Source organism: Mytilus edulis, chromosome 6, assembly GCF_963676685.1.
Source record: "Mytilus edulis chromosome 6, xbMytEdul2.2, whole genome shotgun sequence".
NCBI classification, from domain to species: Eukaryota; Metazoa; Mollusca; class Bivalvia; order Mytilida; family Mytilidae; genus Mytilus; species Mytilus edulis.
In genome coordinates this window covers 1,036,672-1,051,440 of record NC_092349.1, presented here as the reverse complement: position 1 = coordinate 1,051,440, position 14,769 = coordinate 1,036,672, and the positions used below count along the sequence as shown (strand labels likewise).

General features: G+C 30.8%; 1 long non-coding RNA gene across 1 annotated transcript; it reads right to left on the bottom strand.

Annotated features, from left to right (window-relative positions):
• Window positions 1-3,142: 3,142 nt before the first annotated feature.
• LOC139525927 (uncharacterized) lies at window positions 3,143-7,080 on the bottom strand. Its single transcript, XR_011665049.1, has 4 exons — window positions 6,952-7,080; window positions 6,252-6,362; window positions 5,488-5,622; window positions 3,143-3,235 (listed from the first exon to the last, which is right to left on the bottom strand). It is a non-coding gene; the product is annotated as an uncharacterized lncRNA (long non-coding RNA).
• Window positions 7,081-14,769: the final 7,689 nt, after the last annotated feature.

Genomic DNA, 14,769 nt, shown 5'->3' with positions numbered 1-14,769 from the left:
ATGTGTTTTTTTTTCTCTGTTGAGGCATATGATAGAAAGATTTCATATTGACTATCAAATTTTGGGTCCGACGTCGGTGAACTTTTTACTCTTTCAACTTCTTTTCGGGAACCACGTAGAAGGATCAATATATGAATCTGTTATTTTTTTCTACTGTTGAAGCATATGATAAAAAGATCATAACATGTCATTTTTCATATCGCATGTATTATCAGCCCTCGGTCAATATCAGCCCTCGAGCCATGCGGCTCTTGGGCTGATATTGAACCTAGGGCTGATAATACATGCGATATGAAAAATGCCATGTAATAATCTGATATTATTAGAAATATCTAAGCGACATATTGTGAAACATATATTTATCGCAAGAACAAAATTTGGCAGAATAAAAAAAATAATAATAATTGAAAACATTAATTTTCAAAGTTATTGAAAAGAAGGTAGTTCCTGTTTACTTAAAGTTAAAACTGGCATCCAAGCACCAGTTTCTTCATACTGATGCAATACATAAGTGGTTTCTATATACTTTTGAGTAAAGTAATAGAGATAATGTGCTTTTTCCAGTGCCGCAAATGACTATTCCGGTCTCAAATGATAGCTTCTTTCACACTGATTTAAAACTATATAGTTTCTATACTTTTGAGTGTAATTCACGAGATAGTTGACCACTTCCGGTTTATTGAAAGTCACTTCCTGTCTTTAGTGAACGGTTAATGTATTCAAATTACATAATATATAGATTCCGAATATTTTCCCATAATTAAAGTGCAAACATGGCTACTTCCGGTTTTTTCAAGGTCACTTCCGGTTGTCATTGTTCAAGGTCATATGTCACCCAATTATTGGTAAAGGGTCATATGGCTTTATAATAAACCATGCAAGTTGAAGAAATAGCAAATTTTGAAAAATACCCATGAGATAGAATATATTCCCCCAGGTCTGTTTGGGCTTGTCATATGGGTATATTTTAGCTCGTAAGTACTCTTACTGGACCTGTTGCCTATTTGAATCTTTTCATGATATTAACTATACGAACGTAGGCAAACAATATTTTTAATCAGCTCCTACCCGCCTGTCGGTTATACACATACCAAGATTGTCCAAAACCAACACCAGATCTACTTACCATATGGACTTAGCGGGGCCTTTAATAGATTCATGCATGGTGCCATTCGCAACTCAAATATCTTGGCTAACAATTTCAGGACATTTCTTCTTTAATAACCCCGTCATAACGCAGAAGGGGTATAGTATAAGTCAAACGTTGGCATAGGGTCCCTGATACCTGCCTAAATCCTTATTTATTAATAGATATGCGAACGTGAGCCAAAAACAATTTTAATCCACCCCTAGCAGTCTGGCGGATAGTCAGACACCAAAATTGACTATGCCAACACCGAATCTATTTGACTTATGAAACGAACAGGCCTGTTGTATGTCCATACGTGGTGCCATTCGAAACTTTAAAGACTCAGCTAACTATAAAATGACTTTTCCTTAAAAAGTAGGCCCGTCTTGGGGACGAAAAACAACAAACTGACCGCAAAGACCAAAAAATCAACCTATGAAAATAACCCATCGCGGGTGTGGGGACTTCCCTCAACACCGCAATAGGGATATATATTGGTCCGAACAAACGCTTGGGGTTCCTTTACCTGCATGAATCCTTATCTTACTTGTGCTAACATTAACTAAAAACAGTTTTCATCGACCCTACCCGCCTGTCTGATAACCAGACGCAAATATTGACTATGCGAACCCGTATTTGTTTGACCTTTGGACTTGGTGGGGCCAATTATAGGTATTTGTATTGCAAATTCTTTGCTTATTATGTAACGCCTTTTCCTTATTAAGTAGGTACGTCACGAGGTAAAAAACACGATAAACCAACGTAAAAGGCCAGAAAAAAACATGTTTAACCCCGCGACATTATTTATGTATGTGCCTGTCCCAAGTCAGGAGCCTGGAATTCAATGGTTGTCGTTTGTTTATGTGTTACGTATTTGTTTTTCGTTCTTTTTTTATATAAATAAGGCTGTTAGTTTTCTCGTTTGAATTGTTTTACATTTTCATGTCGGGCCTTTTATAAATGACTATGCGGTATGGGCTTTGCTCATTGTTGAAGGCCCTACGATGACATACAGTTGTTAATGTCTGTGTCATGTGCTTTCCGCATGAACGAAATATTTACTTTCATACAATGAGACTACTAAATTTTAGTAATGACTTGAAACCCACTACCTTAATTGTAAACACACAGGTATTCCACCACACGTAACCAGTGGGAACTAACTAATATAATACATGCTTCATTTTATCCTATTTTGGATTTTTTTTACTATTGATGCCGAATCCGAAGTCTTATCAGAAGTAGATATTTTCTAAAAGCAACTTAAAACAAATAATGACCCAAAACTAATAGCGACAAGCTTAAAATGAAAGAAAATAGTCTTCTACACCATTGATATCGCAAAATTATATTCCTACTCCAACCTGTTTAATTAAGGTCATGACAAAAGCTTTCTAATTTGAATTGTTTAACCTTCAGGTCAAATATCAAGGTCATACTAACACAACAGTGGAATGTAAGACGTCTTCTTATTATAATATATGTATGTAACAAATATCATAAGTCTATACCAGAGGACAAAAAAAGTTATTGCACGTTTTTTTCATTTCTTTGGATGACGCCATTGTTTGGAAAATGCCCTAAATTGTAACTAATTATTCAGTTTGCTGAATTTGATTGAGCATTTTCAAATGAGAAGATTAGGTCATCAAACTAGATGAACACATTGTGAAAAATTGTCTTTAAAGAGCAATTACTCCTCAGGGGATCTTTTGACAGGTTTTGTATATACATATCAATAGAAAGCGTTACTGATACATCATACAAATATGTTAATAACAAGGGGATTAGAAGATGGGTTTTCAGCTAGGCTTCATTATCGGTGATTGGAATTCCTGGTTTTATGCAAAATCTTCTTGGTGCGCTTAGATTATGGGATAGATATTTTGCCTCTTATGTAGCATGCTTCGGGTTGTTGTCGCACATTTGACACATTCCCCATTTCTTTTCTCAATTTCATTTGGTATGTGAAACACATAACAAAAAGATAGACTGAAAGTAACTCAATTGTAATGCTATGTTTTATTATTTTATTTTTCATTTAGGTTCATATAGTATCTTCTCATAAACATCATTTCTTCTAACATCTTTATTTTCCTAAAGCCCCTGAAAACAGAAGAAATGTTAATAGCGTAATTATATACTTGCTTATAATAGACTAGTACACAATATAAAAAAAAATATACGCCTTTAAGAATGACATTAAAAGTGAATAAGGTTTTTAAATTCGTGGATTTTAGTTTTCTAAAAAACAAATATTGAAAAATTAAAACCTTTAGAAACGAAGGTTACAAATAGATTAAAGGAAATTGCAAAGTTAACATTGATCCGTGTAAATCGTACTGACAACACTAATTAACCTAAGATAAAGTGATCATCAGATTAAGGACCATCAAAGGTGTTAATTAGGCCATAAACATAAAAAACCTAAAGAAATCAGTATCATAAATAAATGCTATAAACGTATCTTCAATTGTCAAATAAATCTTATCAAAATCAAGCCCAGCATGAAATTATTATTGTCCATATGTACGAGAACTTTGAGGATATAAAATGAACATTTTATCATACTAGCATATAAATACCGGAAATCTGACTTTCATCGAAAAAGAATATTACTATGAGAATTAAAAGATCAAAAGTTGTACAGTTTAGGTTATTAAAGATGAAATGGGTATAATCCTGCATGTAGTTGTAGTTCAGTGACTTCTATTAAAGTATTCTCAGATTCGAGGTTATTCAATATATTCTCTAGATCATATCAGTGATCAAACTTTCATGGGGATCTTTCCATGCCTTGATTTGAACAAAGATTGTTTTATTTCATTGGACACTTAAATTCGGGGATAAAAACATCCACGGAAACCACGAAAATTGTACGCCACGAATAAAAGTACTTTTCCGGTCAATTAAAAAGCCTATTTAAAAAACAAAAACACGATCCTAAAAGAAACTTTAGTTATTTGACATTATCTCTGAAACGTATACCACTGTAGTAAATTATATTCAATTGAGACGTATACCACTGCGGTAAACGCTTAGTAATTTAGACGTAACCACTGCGGTAAGTGCTTTGCAATTTAGACGTATACCACTGCGGTAAACGCTAAGTAATTTAGACGTCACCGCTGCGGTAAATGATTTGCAATTGAGACATGTACCACTGCTGTTAACGCTATGAAATTGAGATGTATATACTGTATGTAATTGAGACGTCTATACTGTATGTAATTGAGACGTCTATACTGTATGTAATTGAGATGTATATACTGTATGTAATTGAGACGTCTATACTGTATGTAATTGAGACGTCTATACTGTATGTAATTGAGACGTCTATACTGTATGTAATTGAGACGTTCTCCACTCCGGTAAATGTTATCCAATCGGTCCTAATTGTTTGTTGGTAACTAAGATAACATAAGTTGATTTTTCATTTTTGTTCTTTGATATTTGATTCATTTATTCGAAGGAATATTTGCAACTGAATTAAATACCTGAGTTATGTCTAGAGAGTAAAGTACATACCACAGGGTTATATACACATGATGTTTAAGCTTAAGAAATTCAAGAATACTTAACTGATTATATAATGAGTCGTTAAAGATAATATTATAAGAAATTAAATATATTTAAAATTTACCTGATTTGAACATTTGAATGCGAAATGATAAGTTACAGCAAGAGTAGTTTATCGATGTTCAAATATTAAGCAAAATAACTAAAATAACGACCTCAAAAGAATCAATACAGCATCAAACACATCAAAAGAATCAATACAGCATCAAACACATCAAAAGAATGATTAACAAATGTCATATTCTTGACTTGGATGAGACATTTTCTGATGTAGACCTGGTTTTATAGCTAGCTTAAACTATCACTTGTATGACAGTCGCAAATAATTCCAAAACGATTAAGACGACAAATCAAGGTATATACCAAAAACTGAGAGAGTCACATAAGTCCATAACAAAACAGGATATAAAACAATACTAAGTTTAGGAATTTGTCGAACGATTTTTCTAACAACAGGACATTTTTATAAATATCCTGTTTACAAAAAACTTTGAATTTTTCGAAAAAAAAACTAAGGCTATTCTTATCCCAGGAATAGATTACCTTAGCCGTATTTGGCACAATCTTTTGGAATCTTGGATCCTCAATGATCTTCAACTTAGTACTTGTTTGGTTTTATAACTATTTTGATATGAGCGTCACTGATGAGTCTTATGTAGCCGAAACGCGCGTCTGGCGTACAAACTTATAATCCTTATATCTTTGATAACTACTTCACAACCCCTGAATTGACAGTAACTATGATTATTTAGGATTTGCTTAAGGAACAAAATAATAACCAATCTATTTTTATCTAGGACGACAACAGGCTTGACCACAGCAAGGCAGGGTTAGAACAGCGTCTCCATCATTGCATGAATCCTGACAATACGCGCTTTCACCGCCATTCCTTTTGCACCAAGAAGCCTCAAAACCTGTCAAATAAAAGCAATATCGATAACATTAATGTTCCTTGATAATTTCATTTAAGCATGCATTATTTAAGTACAACATTTAAATATTATTTCGTCAAGTATTTTCGCTATCTGGAATATTTTTCGGGTTTCAGTGCTATATGTTGTTCACTTGAAAGGAAGGTGAAATATGAAAAAAGAAGTTTCTCAATTTAATTTTTTTAATTAAAATAGATTTTCTACACTATTATTTGAAGGTTGAGTTTTTCACAATTCTGTCATAGTCTTGGAAATTCTCCTCTCTACATCGAATGCATATTTTATTTGAGGCAGACATAAAGGCTCATGTCAAGAAATTGTTGATACATTTCGGTTAGAATATTTCGCAAGAATTTATAACAAATATTTTACAAACTACCACACTAGAACGGGGTTGGACAAAATATATAAAATAAACATGTTGTGTCGATGTTTCTTTTTTAGTTGTATTCATTTACAAATATTTAGAATATAAGATTTTGTAAAATATTTGCAGTTACAATAATAAAAGTGTATTTGTTATAGTTTTTTAAAATTTTATATTGTTATCAGTTAAGTAAGGAGACCATGCATGTTAATACAATTTTCTATTTCATATGAGTCGAGCTTACATGATGTACAGCAAACTTGATCACCACAGCACAATGAAGAGTCCACTTTTCCATTACCATCATCACAAGTAGAGTTGCTTGGAATACAAGATGAACCTTCTGGGCACATATCTTTTGAAAATATAATCAAAGATTGACACATAAAACTGGTAAAGATACTAAGTTGGTGAACATTAATTATAACTCTTTACGACGTCTGTACAGCACTAAACATAAATTGAGTTATGTCATCATGCTTGCGAGAGAAAAAATACGCCAATATAGTTAAACGCAAAAGATTCCAGCAAAAATGCTGGTATGCTTATAGCTTGAAGATGGATGTCAATAATTTTCTATAATAAGACAAAAACCAAATGCGTGATAAAAGAATATGTGACAAAGTTCTTTCAAAACAATGTTTTAATCGGTACAGAATATTAATAACTATGTAAGACCTTTATAATGCGCAAAATCATAATAAATATGCGCACTGGAAAAATGTGTGAATTCATACAAAAAAGTGGAGAGTGAGAACATGTTATAACATAACAAAATAAGTAAAGACAGTAAACAACGAAACATTAGAAAACAGGGTTCGGGCTAAGTTATAGGTACAGGTTTATATGTGTAGGATTTTTAACCCTCTATACGGATAAACCCCCTTTCTTATACACAATGAAAGTCACTTGTTTTTCGTAGTTAAGTTGGTGAAGATACTTACCGGTACACTTGCAACACGCCTTTGTTTGACGACAGTTTACTTTTAGTTTCACTTGTTCGCCTCCAGTTGTAGGACAGTCCGCGGAATTAGAACATATTCCTCCTCGCTTAGTACATCCACAATTAGCGTAAGCTGTCATATAAAGGGGATATCAAATATTTAATATGAAATGCTTAGCAAAGATCAGGTATATCAGCGTAAACTAGTTTTAAGATTTACGTATCTAAAACAAAAATGTTAAAATATAATATGACGAAAAAGTCAAAAGATTCTGACAAAATGTATCACAGGTCTTCAGGATGTATACCTCTGAGGAGCCAACACATTTATAGAATTAAACTTCTTTTCTTAAGCTGATTTTGTGGTTTATATGACTGTAAATAATAATTGGCATACAAAAAATCATATGGTGTTGCACTTCTGTTTTTGCTACGGCCCTTTGAAAGTACCCTATTTTGATGATTTTTCCATTTTTATCGATTTTTAACATGTACCTATTATTGGGCTATCATTGTGAAAAGCAGCACAGTTCCACAATTAAACTTTTTTTCATAGTTTCAATAAAGATGAAATGGACCTATCTGAATAATTCTAACCTACAAAAACTATAGGTAGGTGTTAATATAAGAAAGTTTTATCATATTTTGAGGCTTTTTTTTTCTTTTTTTTTTTTTATAATGAATTTTCTTTATTGTAACAAATAGATTAGCACAACATGTATGAACAAAAGTATACAGAATGACATTTTCACACAAAGGAAGTATTAAATAGTAAAACAACAATTGAATATACATGATGGTGCAATAATAGGTTGAAAATAAATAAATATCTTATAACATTGAAATCTTATGTGTTCTTGCAATATACATAAGTGGTGTTTCAATCAAATTTTAACATTTATTATTTATTCTATGATAGGGGCCCAGGGACTCCAGTATTTGTTATATTCCTCTACAGACAGGTTTTTAAATGAAATGTATTTTTCTAAGTTCAAGTGTTCCTTTAAATAGTTTTTTAAAGCCTTTAGATTTGGCAAAACTTCTTGTAGATTTGTTCTGTAAATGTAGTATTTTGAAAGTAGAATAATCATATTTTTAACAAAATTCAATTTAACATTTTCGTAGATACCAAATAAAATAATCATTATATTCAAAGGCAATTCAATATTTGTCATTTCAAAAATCCAGATGTTAAGTGCATGCCAGAGACTGGCAACTATCGGACAGCTCCAAAATAAATGTTCTATGGTCTCTGGTCCTTCTTTACAAAATGTACATATGTTGCTGCTATTTATTTTCATCTTGTAAAGTAGTGAATTAGTTCCCAAAATTCTATGGATAGTTCTATATTGGAACCATCAAAGCTTAGTGCTTTTACTATATTTTGTACACGAAGTGTGTATTTTTTTCCAGTTAATACCAGTCATATTAAGATGCTTCTCCCATTTTTCCTTTGCAGCAAATGTAACATATTTTTCATTCAATACTTTGTACATTTCCCTTGAACCTTTTTTTGATTCAAAAAAGATACTTATGTTAAAAGGTAGTATTGCATGAATTTTTTTCTCCTTTATTTCAATGTTAATCGTGTTTAACCACTCATTATGCGAGTGTGCTATTCCATAATAATGTAAAATATTTGGCCTAAATTGATATAATTGTTGGACATTTTGAAATGACATAACTTTGCCCTGGTCATCTAACAAATCTTGTACTGTCCAAATTCCCGCATTTGCCCAGTTTTTATAGTAGACTCTTGAACCACCAATTTAAAAGTTTTCTACCTCCCATAAAGAATACGATAGAATTTCATCAATACATCTTGGTTTTCTAATTTGATTAAGGGTTTTCCAAGCATCAAAAACCTCTTGCCAAAATTTATTTGTTGACCTTTTAATAGGCCCAATATAACTTATTTCGATAAAATTTATTTGCTCCACAATAGAGACTAATCTCACCCACTTTGAGTTAGAATTATACAGATGTCTTACCCATGTAAGTTTTAGTCCCTGTATAAATGCTTTTGAATTTAGCATTTTTAAACCACCCTTATAATAATCTTGACATAAAAGATCTCGCTTGACCTTATCTGGTTTATTATCCCAGATAAAAGCATACATTTTATTTGTTAAATTACGTAACATATTCTCATCTGGACTAGGGATAGATAGAAACAGATGATTTAATTTAGCTATGACCAAAGTTTTTAAAATGGTAATCTTTCCAAAGGGGGTGAGATACTGTTTTGACCATTTTTCAAAGTGTTGTCTATATTATCTAAAACTGGCCTATAATTTAAATTAATCATTCTATCTAGGTCGACTAAAAACGTAATTCCAAGCAACTTAAATGTACTTGAGGCTTTTTTGTGCCAAATTTATGGTGCTGTCAATCTTGTAAATTTGTGATTTTTTTCAGTTTTAAGGACAAAATGTATATTATTTCAACTTCTTTTAATAAATGATTGAAAAAATACATATCTAAGAAATTTGAAAAGAAAAAAAATATATTGGATGTTCAAGATTCTGGTTAAATCAATTCATGTACCTATCACCCATTTTCTCAAATTTTGGCTAAAAGGACTGACTTGATTGGTCGTACAATTTGAAAAATTGATAACTCCAAAACTACTTATTGTAGATACACAATGTTTTCACAGAGTGAAGTTTGAATATAACAATTTTAAATTCATTGATAGTTTTCACTTGTATCATATGTTTTGCAAATAATTTCAGAACGTGATTGCAACGAGACAGAAAACATCTTTAATCAGCTTAATACAAAAGGTAACAACAAGTATGCAAAATTTCCCCCATTTTCACTTTCAATAGATAAAACGCGAACAATCGTGTCATTTAGAGGTTCTAATCGCAGAGTTAAGCTTGACCTTAATGCACATTTGTATTTCAAAATAAATATAGTTTATTATGATAAAAATATTTATTATTATAAGACACATGTTTCATTAAGGATGTACACCTCTCAGGAGCCAAAATATCTAGAATTATTTTTTTTCTTAACCTGATGTTTGGGTCAATAAGTCTGTAAAACAAAATGGGCGAAGAAAAAATCATATGGTGGTGAACTTCTGTTTTTTGCTACGATCCTTTGAAAATACCAAATTTTGATGATTTTCCCATTTGTAGTCAACTTTTTCCCATTTTTTGGCTTTTATCATGAAATAAATAACTGTTCGACAATTAAACTTTTTTTTATACTTTCAATAAAAATGAAGTGGACCAATCTTAATAAATTTACCTTTCAAATACTATAGGTAGGTGTTAATATAATTAAGTTTTATCATATTTTGATGCTTGTCTGTGTCAAATATACCATTCTGTTAATTTTGTAAAGGAGTAGGTCCAGTAAGACCCTTTTTGGCGCACAAATATAGCAGTTTTTCAAAATTAATAAAATGTTAACTTTTAGTTATTTATTGGACAGTAGAATGCTTCTGCTACATACATATGGGTTGTTTTTGGCAATACAATGCACATATATCGGGTACTAGCACCATTAAGTCATGCTAAATTACTGAAATCTTCACAATTTTGGTTAAATTTTAGCCGGTTTTCGTGTAAAACGAAAGTGGCTGTATTTGTGTTCATTCTTAATATTGAAATGTAAGTTGTATTTTATGATAATACATAACATATATCAAGGTTGAGGGTGACTACGAATGCGGTCACTTTCATTTTTGATACTGAAAAGTGACATCTGAAAAGTGACATTTTTTTGTCATATTTGGTAGATTTTTCATATTTGAGCTTAATCAGTTAAAATCTTTCACATAAACTAATTTATTTAAATGAAATAGACACTTGGGTGTTTAAAACGTGGTCAAAATCCTTCGGAAGATGAACCTGAAATTTGAGGCCAAAATCGGTCCTTACCGGATTTACTCCTTTCTGATTTTTCGCAGTCCAAAAACAAAATACATACTATTCTATTTTTTTTTTGTTATAAATGATTGAAAAAATACATATTTAAGAAATTTGAATAGACAAAAATGATATTGGATGTCTATGTTTCTTGTAAAATCATTTCTAGTACCCTCTAGTACCCATTTTTTTTTTAATTTTGGATAAAAGGACTGACTCGATTGGTCGTAAAATTTGAAAACCGGATTACTTAAAAACTATTCATCGTAAATATACAATTTTTTCACAGGGTTGTGTTTGATTATAAAATTTTAAAAATTCATTGATATTTTCCACTTGTATCACATGTTATGGAAAAAAAAATCCCGAACGAGTTTTCAACAAAATGAAACGTCAGAAGAATACATACTTAAATAAAAACATACCCGTGTTGAAAAATAACAAAGATGAAAAAAATCGAAAAAAATAGCGTTTTTTAATCTACCATTCTGTTTTGAAATTGAGTTTATTTTAATTCTAAATCTTGAAATACAATACTTATCTTCAGTCTATCTAGATATATTTTGAATCTTTTTGTAATACATACTAATATATGTGTATGTTAGCACCAATAAGTGAAATTAGGCATTAAGCTTAAGTTCTAGACAAGAAGCGAATGTCTAGACATTAAGATATTGCCAGATATTTCCTGAAGTCGGATGATGATTATTCAACCTTTTGCAGAACATAAATTTAGGCAATAAGTGAACTCATGAATTTATGTATATTAGGTGTTTTCTTCTTGATGTAATGTAGTTTCCAAATATTTATATACCTTCATTTGACAGATCTCCAAATTTTATTATTTTTATATTTAAAACAGAGTTATCTTAACTCCTAATTTTTTGTGGTATTACAAAAAATGAAAAAAACAGGTCTATAATAGAGGTATTCAAAATAACTCTTGAAATTAAATTTTAGACAAGTTGATTTTCCATTTTTTTTAGGTCTGAAATATATGCTTGTATTGAAAAACGCCCATAGAGGACCAAATCCATACCAACAGAAAACCAACCGTGCCTGGTTTATACTTCAAAATTGAACGATTGAACATGTTGTTTTTTCCTTAAGGATCATAATATGATATATATTTTCAATGACGTCTTGGAAGGATACGTATTTTTGTGTGTGTCTTTATATACAAACAAGATAATGATAAATTAAAATAAAATGATAACACTAATATTTAGTTATAATAAAAATGATATTAATAATAATTAAAAACCAATGTAATATTGTCTTTAGTTTGTCTTTACGCGCCAAATTATAGAACAAATAGAAATTCTTTCTTTAAAAATGTGAACAATTTTATAAAAGAAAATTCTATAGGCATTACTCTGGTTGCCGGCGATTTCAATGAAATGTTGAAGACTTTAGATAGGAATATAAAAATACGAAATTTTCTGAGCCTGTTAATAGTTTAAAAGTTCTAATGAAAAATCATAATTTTATAGATATTTGGCGTATTTTACATAAAAGCACACAACAGTTTACATGGAGAAGAAAGGATAAGACACAAGCTAGTAGGATTGATTTAATTTTAATTGCAAAAGAATTTCAGTCTCTCGTTGAATATTGTAAAATTAAACCGGCACTGATTAAAGTGACTGACCATCAAGGGATAGTTTTAAACTTTAAGACAGGGGCTTCAGAAAGAGGGAATGGATACTGGAAACTAAATAATTCTATTTTAAAGGATATTGAATATAAAAAAAACAATCAACAGAGTAATAAATCAGTTCGAAAATCGTTTAATCAATAATGACAGTAGCGATATCCGTCTATTATGGGACAATCTAAAGGTTGAAATTAGAGACGAATCTATTTTATACTGTAAAAGAAAATCGAAATTATCAAGGGAGACAACAAGAAAATTAGAAAGCGAATTAGAACACTTAACGACAATCAGAGATGAACAATTAAACGACGATGAAACACTTACAAATAATATAAAACAATTAGAATTACAATTAGACACAATTTATGAATATAAAGCAAAGGGGGCTCAAATTAGATCAAGGGAGAAATGGATAGAGCTAGGGGAAAAGAATAATTCCTTATTTTCTGGGATTAGAAAAACAGCGACAGGTAAAAAAATCTATTAACAAACTCAAAAATGAAAATAACGAGGTAACAACAAATCAAGAACAAATTTTAAAAATGATTAAAAACTATTATAAAATATTATATACAACCACGGCCCCAGATAAAGATCTACTGCATAAATATGTAGGTGATACTGTTATGGAAAGGGAGATAAATGTAAATGACTTTAAAATTTGTGATGGGGAGGTTACTATAGATGAATGTACTAAAGCTATTAACACGATGAAGTTAAATAAATCACCGGGTCTAAATGGTTTAACATTAGAATTTTATAAGACGTTCTGGGAAAAATTAAAAACAGTGTTAGTAAAAGTTCTAAATAAGGGACATGAGGAAAAACTTCTTTCATATAAACAACGAACGGGTGTTCTTACTTTATTTTTCAAGAAAAATGATCCATTATCTTTAGACAATTATCGTCCAATATCATTATTAAATGTAGATTTGAAAATACTATCTTATGTTTTAGCACAGAGACTAAAAAAACTGCTTCCTAAATTAATTAATGGAGATCAAACTGGATATGTAAAAAATCGATTTATTGGATTTAATTTACGGCAAATCTAAGATATAATGGACTATGCAGAATCAAACGGAATAGATGGGGCTATAATATTTGTTGATTTTACAAAAGCTTTTGATTTTTTGGAATGGGAATTTATGTTAGGTGTTCTAAAACATTTTGGTTTTAATGAATCATTCATATCATGGGTGGAAACATTATATAAGGGAATACAGACGTGTGTAATAAATAATGGATGGGTATCCCAAATTTTTGAAAACTCTAGAGGAATCCGTCAAGGGTGTCCTTTATCGGCTTTACTTTTTGTTTTATCGGTCGAAATTATGGCCGAGCGATTGAGGCAAACCTCAGACATTAAAGGTTTTCGTATTACTATAGATAATAAAACACATAGCATCAAAATATCACAATTAGCTGATGATACAACTCTGTTTTGTAGTTCAAAATCAGATATATCTAAAGCTATGAATATAATTGAAACATTTGGCTCTTTCTCAGGGTTGAAGCTAAACCGTAATAAAACAGAAGGAATTTGGATTGGGGCGCTTAAAAACAGCGTAGATAAGATTGAGGGCATACGCCGGACAGACAAACCTGTCAAAGCTTTAGGCATTTATTTTGGTCACGATAAACTTCAATGTGAAAAGTTAAATTGGGAACCAAAAATAGATAACATGAAATCATTAATTAAAACATGGGAAAAAAAAAATTAACAATGGTTGGGAAAATATTGATCATAAAATCTTTAATATTACCAAAATTTACATTTTTGGCTACTTCGTGCAAAGTTCCAGATATTTACTTGAAAGAAATTGAAAGCTGCTGTTTCAAATATATTTGGGAAGGAAAAAATGACAAAGTAAAAAGAAACACACTTATTGGCGAATACCAAAAAGGGGGGTTAAGAATGATCGATTTTGACAGTTATTTTACAGCACTGAAAGCCTCATGGGTCTCTAAATTAACAACAACCAATATGCCGAACTGGAAGATTATTCCTACTAAATATTTTAACAATCTTGGTAAAAACTTTCTTGTTTTTAACATGAATTTAGATAATATTAAATCAATAGATGGACTTGCAAAAATACCCGATTTTTATTTACAAGTAATTTCAAGTTGGGTTAAAACAGGAGGAGGTTTATCAACATTTTCTAATCACTTTTCTAATATTAGAAAACAGATTATTTGGGGAAATAAATATATTAAATGTCGCAACAAATGCTTGTTTTTCCCGAGCTGGGTTAAAAGTGGATTGGTTTATATTAAT